We start from the raw sequence: 20,519 nt of genomic DNA, 5'->3' as shown, positions 1-20,519 counted from the left end.
ATTCTGCTTGCTACGCTGTGATATCAGTTAGCCGCGACTCTCGATGAGGTGCCACGAAGAGTTAGTTCATCCATAGGCTCATGGCTATATGCACGTCGAACGCGTATGTCCGCATTCCGCTTGCTACGCTATGATATCAGTTAGCCGCGACTCTCGAGGAGGTGCCACGAAGAGTTAGTTCATCCATAGGCTCATGGCTATATGCACGTCGAACGCGTATGTCCGCATTCCGCTTGCTACGCTATGATATCAGTTAGTCGCGACTCTCGATGAGGTGCCACGAAGAGTTAGTTCATCCATAGGCTCATGGCTATATGCACGTTGAACGCGTATGTCCGCATTCCGCTTGCTACGCTATGATATCAGTTAGCCGCGACTCCTGATGAGGTGCCACGAAGAGTTAGTTCATCCATAGGCTCATGGCTATATGCGCGTTGAACGCATATGTCCGCATTCCGCTTGCTACGCTATGATATCGGTTAGCCGCGACACTCGATGAGGTGCCACGAAGAGTTAGTTCATCCATAGGCTCATGGCTATATGCACGTTGAACGCGTATATCCGCATTCCGCTTGCTACGCTATGATATCAGCTAGCCGCGACTCTCGATGAGGTGCCACGAAGAGTTAGTTCATCCATAGGCTCATGGCTATATGCACGTTGAACGCGTATGTCCGCATTCTGCTTGCTACGCTGTGATATCAGTTAGCCGCGACTCTCGATGAGGTGCCACGAAGAGTTAGTTCATCCATAGGCTCATGGCTATATGCACGTTGAACGCATATGTCCGCATTCCGCTTGCTACGCTATGATATCAGTTAGCCGCGACTCCTGATGAGGTGCCACGAAGAGTTAGTTCATCCATAGGCTCATGGCTATATGCACGTTGAACGCATATGTCCGCATTCCGCTTGCTACGCTATGATATCAGTTAGCCGCGACTCCTGATGAGGTGCCACGAAGAGTTAGTTCATCCATAGGCTCATGGCTATATGCACGTCGAACGCGTATGTCCGCATTCCGCTTGCTACGCTGTGATATCAGTTAGCCGCGACTCTCGATGAGGTGCCACGAAGAGTTAGTTCATCCATAGGCTCATGGCTGTATGCACGTCGAACGCGTATGTCCGCATTCCGCTTGCTACGCTATGATATCAGCTAGCCGCGACTCTCGATGAGGTGCCACGAAGAGTTACTTCATCCATAGGCTCATGGCTATATGCACGTTGAACGCATATGTCCGCATTCCGCTTGCTACGCTATGATATCAGTTAGCCGCGACTCCTGATGAGGTGCCACGAAGAGTTAGTTCATCCATAGGCTCATGGCTATATGCACGTCGAACGCGTATGTCCGCATTCCGCTTGCTACGCTGTGATATCAGTTAGCCGCGACTCTCGATGAGGTGCCACGAAGAGTTAGTTCATCCATAGGCTCATGGCTATATGCACGTCGAACGCGTATGTCCGCATTCCGCTTGCTACGCTATGATATCAGCTAGCCGCGACTCTCGATGAGGTGCCACGAAGAGTTAGTTCATCCATAGGCTCATGGCTATATGCACGTTGAACGCGTATATCCGCATTCCGCTTGCTACGCTATGATATCAGCTAGCCGCGACTCTCGATGAGGTGCCACGAAGAGTTAGTTCATCCATAGGCTCATGGCTATATGCACGTTGAACGCGTATATCCGCATTCCGCTTGCTACGCTATGATATCAGCTAGCCGCGACTCTCGATGAGGTGCCACGAAGAGTTAGTTCATCCATAGGCTCATGGCTATATGCACGTTGAACGCGTATGTCCGCATTCCGCTTGCTACGCTATGATATCAGCTAGCCGCGACTCTCGATGAGGTGCCACGAAGAGTTAGTTCATCCATAGGCTCATGGCTATATGCACGTTGAACGCGTATGTCCGCATTCCGCTTGCTACGCTATGATATCAGCTAGCCGCGACTCTCGATGAGGTGCCACGAAGAGTTAGTTCATCCATAGGCTCATGGCTATATGCACGTTGAACGCGTATGTCCGCATTCCGCTTGCTACGCTATGATATCGGTTAGCCGCGACTCTCGATGAGGTGCCACGAAGAGTTAGTTCATCCATAGGCTCATGGCTATATGCACGTCGAACGCGTATGTCCGCATTCCGCTTGCTACGCTATGATATCAGTTAGCCGCGACTCTCGATGAGGTGCCACGAAGAGTTAGTTCATCCATAGGCTCATGGCTATATGCACGTCGAACGCGTATGTCCGCATTCCGCTTGCTACGCTATGATATCAGTTAGCCGCGACTCTCGATGAGGTGCCACGAAGAGTTAGTTCATCCATAGGCTCATGGCTATATGCACGTTGAACGCATATGTCCGCATTCCGCTTGCTACGCTATGATATCAGTTAGCCGCGACTCTCGATGAGGTGCCACGAAGAGTTAGTTCATCCATAGGCTCATGGCTATATGCACGTTGAACGCATATGTCCGCATTCCGCTTGCTACGCTATGATATCAGTTAGCCGCGACTCCTGATGAGGTGCCACGAAGAGTTAGTTCATCCATAGGCTCATGGCTATATGCACGTCGAACGCGTATGTCCGCATTCCGCTTGCTACGCTGTGATATCAGTTAGCCGCGACTCTCGATGAGGTGCCACGAAGAGTTAGTTCATCCATAGGCTCATGGCTATATGCACGTCGAACGTATATGTCCGCATTCCGCTTGCTACGCTATGATATCAGCTAGCCGCGACTCTCGATGAGGTGCCACGAAGAGTTAGTTCATCCATAGGCTCATGGCTATATGCACGTTGAACGCGTATATCCGCATTCCGCTTGCTACGCTATGATATCAGCTAGCCGCGACTCTCGATGAGGTGCCACGAAGAGTTAGTTCATCCATAGGCTCATGGCTATATGCACGTTGAACGCGTATGTCCGCATTCCGCTTGCTACGCTATGATATCAGCTAGCCGCGACTCTCGATGAGGTGCCACGAAGAGTTAGTTCATCCATAGGCTCATGGCTATATGCACGTTGAACGCGTATGTCCGCATTCCGCTTGCTACGCTATGATATCGGTTAGCCGCGACTCTCGATGAGGTGCCACGAAGAGTTAGTTCATCCATAGGCTCATGGCTATATGCACGTCGAACGCGTATGTCCGCATTCCGCTTGCTACGCTATGATATCAGTTAGCCGCGACTCTCGATGAGGTGCCACGAAGAGTTAGTTCATCCATAGGCTCATGGCTATATGCACGTCGAACGCGTATGTCCGCATTCCGCTTGCTACGCTATGATATCAGTTAGTCGCGACTCTCGATGAGGTGCCACGAAGAGTTAGTTCATCCATAGGCTCATGGCTATATGCACGTCGAACGCGTATGTCCGCATTCCGCTTGCTACGCTATGATATCAGCTAGCCGCGACTCTCGATGAAGTGCCACGAAGAGTTAGTTCATCCATAGGCTCATGGCTATATGCACGTTGAACGCATATGTCCGCATTCCGCTTGCTACGCTATGATATCAGTTAACCGCGACTCTCGATGAGGTGCCACGAAGAGTTAGTTCATCCATAGGCTCATGGCTATATGCACGTCGAACGCGTATGTCCGCATTCCGCTTGCTACGCTATGATATCGGTTAGCCGCGACTCTCGATGAGGTGCCACGAAGAGTTAGTTCATCCATAGGCTCATGGCTATATGCACGTCGAACGCGTATGTCCGCATTCTGCTTGCTACGCTGTGATATCAGTTAGCCGCGACTCTCGATGAGGTGCCACGAAGAGTTAGTTCATCCATAGGCTCATGGCTATATGCACGTCGAACGCGTATGTCCGCATTCCGCTTGCTACGCTATGATATCGGTTAGCCGCGACTCTCGATGAGGTGCCACGAAGAGTTAGTTCATCCATAGGCTCATGGCTATATGCACGTCGAACGCGTATGTCCGCATTCTGCTTGCTACGCTGTGATATCAGTTAGCCGCGACTCTCGATGAGGTACCACGAAGAGTTAGTTCATCCATAGGCTCATGGCTATATGCACGTCGAACGCGTATGTCCGCATTCCGCTTGCTACGCTATGATATCAGCTAGCCGCGACTCTCGATGAGGTGCCACGAAGAGTTAATTCATCCATAGGCTCATGGCTATATGCACGTCGAACGCGTATGTCCGCATTCTGCTTGCTACGCTGTGATATCAGTTAGCCGCGACTCTCGATGAGGTGCCACGAAGAGTTAGTTCATCCATAGGCTCATGGCTATATGCACGTCGAACGCGTATGTCCGCATTCCGCTTGCTACGCTATGATATCGGTTAGCCGCGACTCTCGATGAGGTGCCACGAAGAGTTAGTTCATCCATAGGCTCATGGCTATATGCACGTCGAACGCGTATGTCCGCATTCTGCTTGCTACGCTGTGATATCAGTTAGCCGCGACTCTCGATGAGGTGCCACGAAGAGTTAGTTCATCCATAGGCTCATGGCTATATGCACGTCGAACGCGTATGTCCGCATTCCGCTTGCTACGCTATGATATCAGTTAGCCGCGACTCTCGATGAGGTGCCACGAAGAGTTAGTTCATCCATAGGCTCATGGCTATATGCACGTCGAACGCGTATGTCCGCATTCCGCTTGCTACGCTATGATATCAGTTAGTCGCGACTCTCGATGAGGTGCCACGAAGAGTTAGTTCATCCATAGGCTCATGGCTATATGCACGTCGAACGCGTATGTCCGCATTCCGCTTGCTACGCTATGATATCAGTTAGCCGCGACTCTCGATGAGGTGCCACGAAGAGTTAGTTCATCCATAGGCTCATGGCTATATGCACGTCGAACGCGTATGTCCGCATTCCGCTTGCTACGCTATGATATCAGCTAGCCGCGACTCTCGATGAGGTGCCACGAAGAGTTAGTTCATCCATAGGCTCATGGCTATATGCACGTCGAACGCGTATGTCCGCATTCCGCTTGCTACGCTATGATATCAGCTAGCCGCGACTCTCGATGAGGTGCCACGAAGAGTTAGTTCATCCATAGGCTCATGGCTATATGCACGTTGAACGCGTATGTCCGCATTCCGCTTGCTACGCTATGATATCAGTTAGTCGCGACTCTCGATGAGGTGCCACGAAGAGTTAGTTCATCCATAGGCTCATGGCTATATGCACGTCGAACGCGTATGTCCGCATTCCGCTTGCTACGCTATGATATCAGCTAGCCGCGACTCTCGATGAGGTGCCACGAAGAGTTAGTTCATCCATAGGCTCATGGCTATATGCACGTTGAACGCATATGTCCGCATTCCGCTTGCTACGCTATGATATCAGTTAACCGCGACTCTCGATGAGGTTCCACGAAGAGTTCATCCCAATTCTAACATAAGTCACGGTCTTCACTCAGGATTGTGTACTGCAAGCATCGCTTGTCAAGCACATAGCTGCAGGCGATGCGACGTACTGCACCAGCTCCACCAGCTGGCATTGGGATACGCACATTCACAAGCAGGTTTCGCTTCGCACTAAACTATCACCTCGATCTGCCCGTAATGCAAGCGAGCTATTCCTAGCATTTACGCTGTCTTAGGCCCTACATCGACCTCCGAAGATCGAGCGCCGGCACAACACACACAGCTCTCCGTGCAGAACATTCGGCCGTCCAAAGTATGTATATATGCTGCATGTGAAATGGCATTATGCTCGTTCCTCACATGCAGACAGAGGAAACATGCTTTTAGTTAAATTCTTCGTTTAAATTCTACCTCATATCCGTGGCAAAAGACATGCCGAATCTACTAGAGGCCTACGCTGCTACTGCGGCGAGCTGCACGTCGACTGGTCGAGGCGAAGACCTGCTGCACCGCAATACATGAGTGCACAACCAAAAAGCTGGAAGCGCGAATGATCCGAATTCCCTACGAACAGCAATGTTGTTTGGTATTTAAGGTAAGACTAGACAAGTGCTCAACCTGCATCTTTTTCTCATCGTTGAATTTTGCGCACATGTGGTTTAAACCCCCGCATGCTCGAGGTTAGCGTGGTCCGACTGAACGGCCGCAGCTTTGAAACGAGCGGGAGATATGCATGAAGCCGCCGGACCTAGGTACGCGGTAGAAAATGTGCGCTGCACATTTCGTTGCAGAAGCTGACTCTTGGAATTTGGCAGAGTGTGCCATGCAAGTGATCGTTGCTACAACCACGCATCCATGTTCCCACGGCTGGCCTACCCCGAGGCGCATAAATGAATTCAACCATGGACGTATCAATGATCGAAGAGAGGACGGATTTTCATAATATTTGGCTCGAAATCGATAGCTACCAGTGCTCAGTGTTAGAGAAATTCTGCCTTGTCCATGCACAATTCAGTGTTTCAGGTGTTGTCAGTAGCTACAAGTTTGAACAGTTCGCCTTTACAGTCAGCGGCGCGAGCGATGGACCGGCGGAGCGATTTTTCACGCTACACCGCTGTCCTGCTAGAAAGCCTACCTAGGCGGCGTTTTCATTCAGCTGCTTTTTGTGGGCCCCGTAATTGAAAGCAACGCCTTCAGAAATGCGTTAAATGCTCAAAAATGTGCTCTCTTTAACAGTTTCACCCCATGCTGTCAAATCGGGCGGACGCTAATAAAGGAGTTGAGCACTCCAGTCGAAACCAAACACACGCGCGTCTTCAGAGATCTGGGCCCGTATCCCGAGTTTTCGTCGTTATCGAAGTGTCGCTATCTCACGCGACCTCGAGTATCTGAGTGGTGGCAATGCCAAAACCGGGCTTTGCCGCCTTTTCCGGTTCTGTAGTGGTAACACTGGGTTCTGGCCTTTCAACCAATCAGATGACTCGAGGTCACGTGAGATAGCGACACTTCGATAACGACGCAAACTCGGAATACGGTCCCTGTAGAATCGCCTGCAGTTTTTTTTTTTTTTCAATTATTTGAATAGGTCACTTCCCGATCGCTGGGACATAAACCCTCGTGACTGCGCTGTCACATAAATAAGAACCACATCAGACCGAAAGCTTATCTCATATAACTTAGCTAACCAAGGTATACCTTACAGAGTTGGGTTGATTGTTATGGTGCATAAGCGACTACTGCTGCCATGCACGAAGAACAAGGCTTAATATATTTGTTTTGTGTTTAATGAATGAAATGTTTTCAGGATGTAGCTATTTTAGGAACATTTTAGAAAACCAAAAATGCAGGGAATTTGCACGTCTCTCCTAGGATCATGCTGGGATGGAGAGAAATCTGTTGCAAAATTGTACAAAATGTTTTCCTCTTATTTTCTCGAGTCTGGCGCACGTGTAACTAAGACATGGTTTATTATTAGTTCATCTCCACAATCCTAGCATATTGATTTGTCCTCTTTCATAAGTATGAAGCTGTGTGTCAGGTGTGGGTGTGTCTTTTGTGAAGATGGCCTAAAATGTCATCCATGTCGTGTTTTTGATGACTGCATGATTTCTATTCCTCCATGACAGGTTTGACAAAGAGTAGTTTGTTGTTTATTTCAATGTTTCAGAAACTCTGCCATTTCACTCTCACTTTTCTTCGTACAAGCTTCTTGGTATCTTCATGCAGCATATTCACCCTCTGTAATTTAGCCTTACGGCAAGGTAACCTGGTTTTTTTTTTCATCTCCTTTCAAGAAAGCTGTCCCGATTTCATAAAGTGTAGGGTTTCTGACGACAGGAACTCCTTGGAAGTCATAGAAATAAATGAGATCCACAATCATGAGCTATCTAAGGTATGCATATGCATGTCCATCGCTCAGTGGAATGGTGTCAGCACGCTGTTGGAACAGGTCTTGTGGTAACAACAACCATTGTCTGAGGTGGTCCTTTAATGGGTATTGAAGTGCCATTAACTGAAGGTACTGACAGAACTCTTGAAAATTTAATGGTCACTGACCAAGGTCAAAAACGAAAGACGTTTCGGGAACGCCACGGCTCCCTTGTTCACAATCAGAACTCTTGATTATGTTAAGTGATGATGTCACCCTTGCATGCATATAAGTATACATTTCAGAATATGCAGTGCACCACTTGACCATTTGAAACCAGTTTGTGTGAAAATGTATTTTTCATGCATGTTAACCAGTATGATTAACAGGTGAACCCTGTGCACAAGCCAAAAGTGCCACGAGCCAAATGTCACGAGGCCACACGACATGACAGGAGCTGTTAACTCAAGCTTACAAAGTTATATTTGAAATATGTTCCGGGACGTTTCAGCTCCGAGTAAGAAAGGTTACTCCTAGGCCATGGAGGCATGTTTGTACAGTTTGGTTTACGCGAGGCTTAGAGAGGTCTATGCCAGGTTGTCTATCACATATTAGGGCAGCCTACGACCGTATGCTAATGGGTACGTCTGAGAAAGCAGAGACATGAATTAAAGAATTAGTAATTAAGTTTGTAGCAAAGGGCATGTAAATTAACTGGAATCCAGAATGGGATCTGCAGACGAGAGCCATTAACGCTGGCGCATACCCTTACAGGTGGAGATTAGAGTCGCCCTAATTTTTTGTCTGCTCAAGGCTTGTAATTTTCTTCGTTCTTTCAGGGGAGGAAGATGTGAAAATAGTAGCATCGAGAGTGCCAGAGATCATCGTTAACAAGGATGCTGATCCCAACAGCGTAAAAAAAAAAAATTCCAGGAAAGATGGATGACTAGTAATGCTGGCAACAGTTGAAGCTAAGTGGAAAGGCATGAAATTGAAATGCAACGTATGAAGAGATATGTTGCGAGACGACCAGTCCGTGGTGTGCGACATCTGTCTCTGTTAGTTCATCAAGCGATTGGCCAAAGCAGATGGGGCTTGTGGTTTTGTGATAAGTGCAGTGTAGTAGCATAGATGCAACCTTGCCCATTAACAATTGAAGTGCAGTAAGTGCATTGTTTTGTTTTTATAAGATGTTCATGGTTTCCATGCAAACATTATGAGAAATTTCTTCCTAGAGAATGTTCGCGGAATCGGGACTATAATGTGCAATAAAACTAGTGTTTTCTTGCTATTTACTTTTCCTTGTATACATTAGTTCTCTGAAGGAAACCACAGGCTGGAAGGAAATGTAATGACATGCATTTTGTTACCAGACCCCGTTGTGCTGGCTCAGTAGTTAAGAGTGCTTGGCTGCTGAACCCATGGATGCAGATTTGATTCCAGCCATAGCAGGGCCATTTCAATAGAGGCAAAACAGTAGGCTGTCATGCACTGTGTGATGTCGGTGCATGTAAAAGAACCCCAGTTGGTCGAAATTATACCGGAGCCCTCAACTATTGTGTTCCTCACAGCTATAGTTGTTTTGGGATGCTAAACCAGATATTGTATATCGCATCGTACTCTGAGTAAGATGCTATTCATGGTCAGTTAATCATACATAAAATGGCCAATTTTTTTCTGCATGGCACAGTAGCTGTTGTACAATTTTATTTTAGCCTTCATGAAGAATACCACACTGGCTCCACATGGCTTTCTGTCGACCCTTGATATGTGTCACAACCACACACCCGATTATGTATTTGTCTAAGGGCACCTGTGCATGCATGGAGGGGACCGTTGCTTTCCATTTGTCAGAACTGAAATGCATGATCCACATCATGCCTGTAATTCAAATGTCTGCTATTTTAACTGCCCAGCGTTAATGCAAGTTTCAAAAAACTGTAATTAGCAAATTAATTCAAGCAGGAAACCATGCCAAGAACTGCTTCTGTTTCATCTTGAGCAACTGTTTGAGAACTAAAATTAGCCAAATGTTGCGCAGCATAGATGAGGGGTTACAAAATCTAAAAAACAACACACCCTACCTGTGGCATGTAAGCTTTCACATCCTAAAGTGACATATGTAGCTATGAAGAATACTGTAGTGGAGAGCTCCAGACTAATTTGACTGCCTGGGCTTCGTACTTTGCATTAACATTTCGCAGGAAACAGATGCATTTGCATTTCCCCTGCACCAAAGTGCGACAGCCATCACTGGCATTAAACATCACGACCTTGGGGCAAGTAGCCAAACGCGCCGCAAAGATGTCACAGCGTGTACGTATATGCTATTACATGCTATGCACGTAAACCATTCCAGCATTAAAGCTGTCCACTGCATGGCAGGTATTCATGTTCAGCTTTGGACTGACAAGTTTAAAGTGTACCATTTGTGTTTGTCTAGCATGAAAAACAAAAGAAACTAAGGAAAAACGAAAAACAAAAATGAACATAATATATTGAAAAAGCACTAGCCATTAACACACAAAGCATATTCGTTTCTTTAATAATGATAAAGTGACCTTAAACATAGTACAAGGCGTGAACATTTAGAAAGGTGCTGTCCCAGGCAGCTATTTTGCAGAAGCCTGAACCATTTCACCTGTAGTAATGCGCATCTCGGCGGTGTGGGCTGGGCACTTATTTTTCTGTCCCCTCCAAAATGCGGAAACCGTATCATGTGCATTCCTATTTTCCAAGTTTTGGGCTCTATAGTTCAGTCTGATAACAAACTGTTGATGACTTATTTTTGTCTGACTGTTGCACACCGCGTGTGAATAAATTCCAACGACGCTCTCTTTACGCGACGGTTTTGGGCTTACCACTGCACCTAATAAGCACTGACATGCACGTGGAACATCGCAAACGGCACACTGATGTCCGCCCGGACATCGGCACACTCATCACAGCACTCTCGTAGGACGTAATCTGGACATCACAGCATCTCACGGTAAGCACAAACCACACCTCCAGTTGTACAACAAACACGAATGAAGCGATGCTTGGGCTAGAGACACGCCGGTGGTACCCAGCTTTTTCAGCGTCGCTTGTATGTATATAGAACGTGCAGCGCCAAACCTCAATACGAGCAGAAAGAGATGCGTTACGTGACTCATCTCATCACAGATGGAAGTCCATCTAAACCAGCGCACATAAAACACGAAAACACAGAGAAGAGCAAGACGGATGCGTGGTCGAAGATGCGTGGTCGAAGAAATACCTCTCACTCAGCGAGCATGCGCCAGGAAATTGAGCACGGTCACGACAACTGGTGACCAGCATTGGGATCTGAATCTACAAGCCACAACATCTGGTGATTGGAGGTGGATCAGAATCTACAAGCCACAACATCTGGTTATCGGAGGTGGCATCTGAAGCTACAAGCCACAACATCTGGTGATCGGAGGTGGCATCTCAAGCAACAAGCAGGAGCGACAATCGGCCAACAAGAGAGCAGCTCGGAACATCGATCGCATGTGTAGGTGAGTGCTTGGCTTTTCTTCTGATGTGGACCAGGTTCTAGAACAGGGTTAGATTTTAGAACTGGTAAAGAGTGTTGAAACGCCTTTAGGTTTGGTAGTTTGCACAGCTGTTTTGGAAGTAGCCGACACTCGGAGCGATCATGGACCTACAAAAGCTGCAGAAACCGGAACTGTTTCTATTGTGTGAGGAATTGGGAATTGATACAAGTGGTTTGGCACGAAAACCCTTAATTTTAAAGGCAATCACTGATTTGGGAACCGATGATGAGGAGCTCAGTGAAGCATGGAATCTCATCGGACAAAAAAAGAAAGAGCGGGAAAAAGAGGAAAAGAGGCGTGAGCGCGAAATTGAGAGAGAAGCAAAAAGACTGGAGCAAGAAATTGAGCTCCGGAAATTAGAAGTAGAGTTGAGCAAGAGGTCGGGCAATTTTCCCCATCTAGCGGTACCTCTTCTCAACAAGGAGGCAGATTTCAAGATGTCAAAGTACATGCAGCCATATGTGATATCAGGGGATATCGGTCTGTATCTGGCTAACTTTGAGCGAACCTGCCGAAAATTGTCCTTCCAGCGAGACACTTGGTCTCAGAGATTATTGACGGTTCTGCCCTGCGAGGCAGCGGAGGTTGTCGCGCGGCTAAGCAAGGAGGACGCGGACAACTACGAGAAGGTCAAGGCTTGCCTTCCGAGAAAGTATAGGCTTAGCGCCGAGGCGTTCAGACAACGTTTTCGGAACGCTACTAAGTCCAGGGACGAGAGTTACCCTCAATTCCTGTACAATTTAAGAGTCAATTTGGGCGAGTGGCTAAAGAGCACTGATTCCTACAGTGATCGGGACGCTGTAGTCGAGCGAATTCTTTTGGAGCAGTTTTATAACTGCCTCCCAGTAAAAGAAAGAAATTGGTTACAGGACCGAGGCGACATTAAGTCGGCAACTGAAGCTGCCGAACTCATTGAGGAGTACGCTTCGCGCCGACAATTCAGCAACCCAGCAGTGGATAGGCCCCGCAATTCCAAGTTGAGTGTGAATAAAAGTCAGGAAAGGCACTTTGCTAGAGTTTCAAACGAAGAAAGGAAGGCTTCTTCAGGCAAACTCCCTAGAAAGGACGGCAGTGAGAAAAGTGGGGAAGTGACCAACGCGCAGAACACAAAGAACAAGCTTGAGGCTGGGAAGCCGCTCACATCCTTTAGGTGTAATGAGCAGGGTCATATTGCCGTCAACTGCCGGAAAGAAACGATTGCTTTCTCGTATGTCAGTGACTGCGATGAAAACATGAAGCTTTTGGAACCCCACATGCATGACCTAGTATAGTCAACGGAAGCCTTGCAAGGTACTGCGCCATTCGGCCGCAACGATGGATGTTGTCCATCCGGCGTATGTGTCGCCTTCCGACTATACAGGACAGTGTGCATGGATCCGCCAGGTAATGGAGGAACAGAGTGTGTGCTTGCCAATCGCGAACGTGGTCATCGAGGGCCCTTTCGGCGAGTTAACAACCGAGGCTGCCGTTTCAGGAAAGCTTCCTAAGTGCTATCCGTATTTGTTTTCCAACATATCGGACATGCTGCTGCGAAAGAGGGGCATCCTTTTCGAAGACAGAGTTGTGCAAGCCTTAAGACGTTCAAAGGCGCGAGAACTAGCTACACTGCTCATTCCAGAAAATTCCACAGCTGAGTAAACGGCAGTTAGAACAGTGGTCGATGCGGAAGATAGCGGGTCAGAAAACTTTGAGAGCGAGGCATCTCAGATAAGTCAACTTGAAAGTGAGCTTGATGAGACGTGGAATGAGAACGTTCTTGAGAGTAACCTCTTGCCCCCAGTGTCTAGTAACCTCACGAGACTTCTAAGTGGAACCCGGGAGGACTTAGCTATGGAGCAAGCCAATGATCCCAAGATACAGGAGATGAGGGAGCGCCACTGCGCCACTAAGACAGCAAAGAATATTTCTTTCGAGATGCTGTATCGCTTATTCAAGGATAAGCGCGGAGTAGAGCGGGACCAATTAGTCGTTCCCCAAAAGTACCGCGAAGACTTACTGCGACTTTCCCATGGCAGCTGGTGGTCATGCCACCTTGGAATAAGGAAAACAAAGCAGAAGCTGTTGCAAGAATACTATTGGCCTGGATGTTTTAAGGACACGGAAAATTTTGTACGGTCATGCGACACGTGCCAGCGGGTTGGAAAGGCGCAGGATTAGTGGAAAGCTCCGATGGTGTTAGTACCAACCATTACCAAGCCGTTTCATCGGTTAGTATTAGATGTAGTTGGGCCACTTCCTGTGACAGAGTCAGGGTACCGTTATATCCTCACTATGTTATGCCCAGCCACAAAGTTTCCAGAGGCTGTTCCGCTGCGCGAGGTGACGTCCGAGAGTGTAGTGGATTCGCTGCTGTCAGTGTTTGCACGAGTTGGATTCCCTTCCGAGGTCCAAAGTGATCAGGGTAGCATTTTCACAAGTGTCCTCACCACCTCATTTCTCGAGCGATGCGGCATTAAGGTAGTGCACAGCTCGATCCACCATCCGCAGAGCAACAGCGTAGAAAGATGGCATTCTGTTCTCAAACGCGTCCTGAGTGGACTGTGCTATGAAAACAAGCGCGAATGGGATACCTGCTTGCCTGCAGCACTTTTCGCTTTGCGGTCAGTGCCGCACGAATCCACTGGATTTAGCCCAGCCGAGTTGGTGTACGGAAGGTCACTGCGCTCACCTTTGCGAATGGTGCGCGAAGCCTGGGAGGGGCGCGGGGAAGACCCAACAGTAGAAGAATTTATTCTGAACCTCCTGAATCGCTCACATAACACTAAGGAACTCGTTGAGGCCAGCATGAAGTCAGCCCAGGCTCGTTCCAAAGTGTACTATGATAGGTCAGCCCGTCAAAGGACGTTTCGTATCGGGGACCAGGTGATGTTGCTGAAAGGTTCAAGGCAGAATAAGCTCTAAGTACAGTGGGAAGGACCTGCTGAAGTCGTTGCAAAGCTTTGTAACACTAATCACGCAGTGAAAATCCCCGGAAGGCGTAAAGAAGAGGGCATTTATCATTGCAATCTTATGAAGCCTTGTGTGCAGAGGGAAGCCGTGGTAAATCTAGCGTTAAACCTTCCCGAGGAGATGGGTGACAACTTGATTTGCCTCAGCGGAGAAGAAAGCAACGCGGAGGAGCTTCTCAAAGAGACGGACCATTGTCCCCTGGCTTGGCTGCAAACTGCGACATCGAAGAACAGTCGCCTTCTGAGGTGGAGCTTGATTTTACACCAGAACAATTTTGAAATAAGATACAAAAAGGGGAAGTTAAATGGGAATGCGGACGCGCTTAGCCGCTGTTTCTAAGCGGTCCAAGGTGCTCCTTACCATGTATCCCAATTGATACTCAGGTTATTTTTTTTTTCGTGCGTTTGTATATATGTGACTATGTAAAGCAGCACGTTTGGTTTTCTAGGAATACGTGGTTCCTGGGCGTCTTGAGTGTGGGCTTTTCTCGGACAACGATGGCAGTTTTCTTTTCACCTGGTCTCTTCAGACGGGAGCCGAGTGGTTACTTAGACATGTGGTTGAGCTTCAGAGACAGCTCAAGCAATTTGGCCTACGACAATCAAGACAACGCGACAAGCGACAGCGAGCTTCAAGCGTTCATGTGCAGGCCATTAAGTCGTCTCTTGATGCAGCAGCTGCGACTGCTGCCCTCCGTGACTCTTCTGGCGGGGTAGGAGGCTGTTGTGAGCGTGCATGGTCCGCGCTTGCGAGCACTATTGTGCGCCTGTGGGCATGGTATTGACATGTGCTGTTGGTGCAAGGGCTCCAAGTGAGCCTGTTCCCATGAATCTTTTTGTGTGAGCATGCCTTGCTTTGTCGAGACCCTACAACTGCCAAGTTGGCCCTGTCAAGGGAACGTCAAGAAAAATACAAAGAAACGTCGCCCTGTGAGAAATAGCCAGAAGTGCTTCTGTTCAACTGTTCCCCCTTCCCGTCGAGAGGCGCTATTGTCAAGTGAGGAATGCCTATTGTCCAAAGGAGACGATCGGAGTGACACATCCGCTGACGTACAGGAGAAGAAATGAGCATAATGATTACGGCCATTAGAGGATTTCCCGGGAATGCAGGAAAGAGTTTAAATTGCCGGAACGGGAAAATGCTGGGAGCAGTATTCGTGGCGCGCACGTACACTTGGGTTTCTGAGAAGGAAATCCACTTGCCGGAACCAACATAGCGAATCTTTGCAGAAGAATCGAAACTTACCTCCTCGCCGTTCCCAAGCTCTACCCACCAAGAAGTGACCACGCCCGACGAAACAATACCGGACCAGTCAGTGCATCAGACCATCAGTGCAGTGATGTGTTCGATTAGATATCGATATTTGAGGGGCGTGCCCTGGAACTGGTTGGTCAGCATCTTCAGAGAGGGGCTGGACATAGGGGGTTTTAAGGACGTTGCAGAGCACGAAATCACGCTCTGAGCCCTGGGTAAACGGCTCATCCAGACGCTTCTCGCTATGAACTCTTAACGCTTGCCATTTTGCTGATATACCCTTTTTTATGTAAATAAGTTTTCTCAAAGTGTCATTAAATCTGCTTGTATATATTTTACCGACTTCGAAGATTCAATCCTTCATCAACCCGGAGTCTCTGCACGCTACCAAGTGAAGGCCGGGTCGACTTAGTCCCAGCGTCACGACACTGCCAAGTTGCTGCTACAGCCATACATCCGGGGATCTCGAATCCGTCCAGCTTTCCCGACATATCCCAAAGCCCATCCATCTTGCTACACCTTGCTGAGCCCGGTGAAAAATGCGTCGGGTCTGTCGGACGTAAACCTGAACCCGACCGATCGGGTCCGTCCACCGTACCCCTCCTGGATTCGTCCGGTTCTCCCGACGTACCCCGAAGAAAAACGCATCGGGTCCGTCGGGCATACCGACGTACACAGCCATATATATATCGCGTCAAATGAATTTCTTTTTTTTTTTTGACAAAGACCTGATATGGTGATAAAGTGTTTAGCCCATCGCATACAGAAGTTTGTTCAGTGGACCAATTCATCGTACAGGTACTGTTGCAGACATAGGTGCATATAGCCAGCAGGAAATAAAAATAAATAAACCAGGAGGTACTCTCGAAGTAACAGCTGTCGTAAAAGTACATAGATATTTTCACAGTTTGCACAGTACCGTCGAGCACCCATATCAGCACAAAGCGCAAACCGCAGAATAGTGGCAAGTAGCCCGACAGCCGTGCAGCTAACGTCATTTTGCGCGTACAACGTCGTTTTCGAAGGGCTCGGCGCACGCACGGCATGTTTCAAGCACAGCACACACACGAACTACTATCAACACAGGTAATCGACACGTCGCGGAAACAACGTCGTGTGCTCGTTTCTGTCACGGTCACTTGCAACCAGCGGAATGGGTGCCCGACCAGCTGTCACAAAGTTAATTTCAGCATTAGGAAAACACAGTGTGTAACGAACTTTGCAAACATGGACAGTTCTCTTCCTTGCTGGGAGGCAGTCGCTCAAGTCGTAAACACTTTCGCAACACATGCATGGGCACTTTTTGATACTTTGTGGAGCCGATTCGTGCACATGAAAATCACCGTGAACTGCTGTTACTAACCGTGAAGATCCTCGCGGGTATTATAAACCCTTGCGATAATCACAAACACATCGTGACACCGGTGCCACCCTGACTTCGTTTACACTTCGTCGGTTGGAAGATCAGTGTCTTCAGCTCAGCGCAGATGATCATAGACTTGACGAGAAATTTTCAAAGTCGATTAAGAACACTAGGATTAGCCATGCGCGCTAAGTATTACTGGTTTTTGCGGCAAACCAACGACCATCTTCTACGCTTCACTTGTCAGTTCACACCGTTAGCGGCCATGTTGTCCTGGTGAGATCTCCTCCCGACCGGTCGTCTGGGTCAAAAAGCGAACGTACAGCGGCCTACGGCACTGTGACGCTCGCGACCACGTGCGAGCGGCGTGTACTGTGCGCGCGCTGTTGGGTCTTCGGCCACGCTTCGTGTAGCCTGCCCTGCCCTCAGCACTGCGCTCGAGCCTTCGCGTCCTTGGTCAAGCACGCAATGACGGCCGCTGCAGCCGCAGCTTTGCCGCCACCAGTTCAACCTTCTGCTATCAAGCTGGCCGGTGCGGTGCCTTCCGAGTGGCCGCCGGAGGATGCCGAGGACGCCGCGCGGAGACAACCAGCGACGTGGCCGTGGTAAGTGATATAGACCTTACTGCTTCGAACTCGCTTTCGCAGGCCACGCCGAACTCCGCCGCTTCTCGGAGCGAATGGGCTGATGAGTTATGTGTGACTCTGGGGCACGGCACCTCCGGTAGGGTCCCTAGTCTGTCGTCCGCCGGCCGCGGCGGGGGCTGCCGCTGAATGATCGCCGCAGTGGCGCTGCGGTGAACCGGAGTGCGCCACTGCTGACGGAGCAGACGACGCGCGCGCCTGTGCGCTTCGAAATGCATTCGCTGCATTCTCATTGTCAGGCGCCTTGTACATGCGATGCCACTCCTTAGTCTTTGATTTCAGTTTAGTCGTAATATTGAATTCGCAGCCGAGTTGTTGGCATAACCACGGATGCGACTTTTTTTTTTTTTTTTCGTGAGCGAAGTTTTGTCCTCATGCCCCTGAGCCGATGTAGAAACGAAGCTGCTTTTTATACCCTATTATCCTGCTGAAGCTACCGCCGTGCCGTATTGTAATGAAGAGTTCTGAGGATTTTGTGCAAACAATTGCGCTTGCATGGAGAACTATACTAGACGCACATTCTAGGCTCCAAGGACCATGTGTGCGAGCAACAGAGCGCTGTCGCCGGCGTTTTCATTCACGCTATAGTTTCATCTTAACTTCTTCGGACGTTTAGCTAAGTTATAACACGTATGTAGAACTAGAAACTTTCGGATGCATGCACAATTAAAGCACGCAAGATGGGAACCCGAGCCCTTCAAATCGCACCGCGCTTCAGGCAAACTGCTGATAGGCATTCTTTGGTACTTAGGAAGCCTAGTAGCCACTCATCAGAATATGCCATCACTTTTGTTGACTTCCGTTTTGCAACCTCTAAAACATATTTTAACAGCCAGCTGTTAGTTGAGAGGAAGGGCACTAACACTTCTTTCAAACTCTGTCCTTGTAAGGTGTTCATTTTCATTTTTCATTTCACCGAGAGCTTTTACCAGCTTTGCCGCCTTGTCCTTCGTACGACAAACTGCTCGAGACATAGTTTTTCTTCTTCTTGACAGGGTGTTCTGAGTTAACTTTCGCAAGTATTTGCAGGCTATATGCATGTTGCATCAGAAATAATGGTACAGTTCGTCGCAAATTAAGCAACGCCCATTGTAGGTGGGAAAGGTCTTGGTAATAGGCTTCAATCCGCTGCCAGGACACAAGCTGAGTTTCGCAATGTCCTGAATAAGATTAATTACCTCTTCTGTCGACTTTACAGCTATCTCCTTGACTTTGTTTCCTCGAATGCACACAGCAGCATTCATGGCAGCTTCACCACTGCGATGGAACAGAACTCGCCGATGGCAATTGCCTCCGGAGATTCGTCCTCGCTTGAGTGGCACTATGCGAATGTTCATTGTTCAACATCGGAAAGATCGACATTTGTTCCCAGTGGCGGTGGCATGCAGCTTTCTGCATTCCTGGAGCAGGCTCACGTCACACGATCCACCACCGCTGTATTCTTCAACTAGCTCCACTGATGCTTCAGAATCAGTAAACTTTTTTTTTCTTTCTCTGCAGGTCTCCCTGCTGACTGTTTTTGCTCGTACAAGTTGCGCTCCTTTCTCTTGAGAGGCAGGGGTTTCAACAAGTATTTTGGAGTGTCAGGAAACAGCGTTGAGATGGCATCCTTCGTGAGTTGCGTAACATCCCGTGGAATCTCAATTACCTTTACCTGTCTTAAAACTTCGCTCAACAAAGCAGGGTTTGAAGTGTCGCTCACAAACGTCGACAGAAGCTTGTTCATGTTACAGTAATGTGAGGGCAACCCCGATCCGGATCATCCGATATTTATATATACCGATATTTATATCAACGTCCAGGATTTCCTGTCTGCAACTCACAAAATAATGAGGAAGATATTCACCACTTGTGGGTTTGCCCGCCACTGAAGCCGACAATATCGGCACCTGACGGCAGTGGGCCTCTCACCGAGCAACCCATCTTCGTACATTGCTGGCACGCAAGGGCCTTATCATCGTTCTCTTTGAATTTTATTAGAACACAGCCAGTCTAATTTCTTTCATTTATTACGCCTTTTAATTTTCGTTTTGCATATTCCTTTATGCCCTAGCTGAGACAACAAACAATGTTATTGCCTTTGCAGCCGCGCTTGATGTTGCGCTCCCGCTCTTGCCTCTTCCCTGCGTCTTTCGGTGTCCTGAAAAGAGAACATTTCACCTTGCACGAGCGCTACCCGGTCTTGCACCCGGGCAAGAAACACGTGCTATCACGCTTACCCCGTTTTCTGGACGTGACGCGATCACATATCCATAAAAAAGGCACACTTGCACACATGCTAGCTAATTTGCGCGTATTCCGGCTCGCGAGCGAAAAAAAGTGCACGTGGTGCACGAGCCTTGTCACGGCACCAACGGATCAGCGCGGCGCAGATTCGCAGTATGGCACAACCGCCACAGCAGCACCACGTACACAACGCGACCACGCTCCGTATGCGTACAGCGCCCCCTGCGCTTTCATCCGGGAAGCGGCCAACCGGTTCCATAGGGAACCCCACTCGGACGGCAGACTAGTAAATACTTCTGGGGACTCTACCTCCGGGTGTCAATCCCCCTCCCCATCTGACAACGGCAAAACTAGCCACCGCACACCCCGCCGCGAAGAAGCCCAACGCGCTTGTTCAAGGAGGCAGCGCTCCCATTGGCCGAGAATCCGCAGAACGCGGCGCCCAACCAAGTCGCTGCGGACGAACCAGAGAGCCGGACGATTGACAGCCTCGACCAATCCGGAGACGAGGGATTCATTCCTCTCACCAGGAGGAAGCGAGTAAGGCCGCATCCACGCATCGTTCCACGCTCGACAACGTCGAGAGCTGCTACGAGGGCCAAGAGGCGAAATGAGCGGACGCCATTCCGCCGTGCGCACGGCAATGGGGCACTAGTGGTGATAACAGCTATACGCAATGCTTCGAAGACTATCATTTTTGTGCACACTGGTCACACTAGCCTCGCTGATTTTTGTTCCCTCTTAAAGCAAACAGAACTGCTTTTCACAGCTATGCGGGTGTTTTAGCATGACATACA

At 48.7% G+C, this 20,519-nt stretch overlaps 1 long non-coding RNA gene across 1 annotated transcript in view; it reads left to right on the top strand.

Moving 5' to 3' along the window:
• The window catches only part of LOC146202772 (uncharacterized), an 85,046-nt gene extending 76,069 nt beyond the window's left edge, over positions 1 to 8,977 (top strand). The window contains exon 4 of the long non-coding RNA XR_014702306.1: positions 8,566 to 8,977. This is a non-coding gene — a long non-coding RNA (uncharacterized LOC146202772). The remainder of the gene's footprint in view (positions 1 to 8,565) is intronic.
• Positions 8,978 to 20,519: the final 11,542 nt, after the last annotated feature.

Source organism: Amblyomma maculatum, chromosome 1 (assembly GCF_055883805.1).
Source record: "Amblyomma maculatum isolate TAMU_Amacu chromosome 1, ASM5588380v1, whole genome shotgun sequence".
Classification (NCBI taxonomy): Eukaryota; Metazoa; Arthropoda; class Arachnida; order Ixodida; family Ixodidae; genus Amblyomma; species Amblyomma maculatum.
This window is presented reverse-complemented; position numbering and strand designations above follow the sequence as displayed.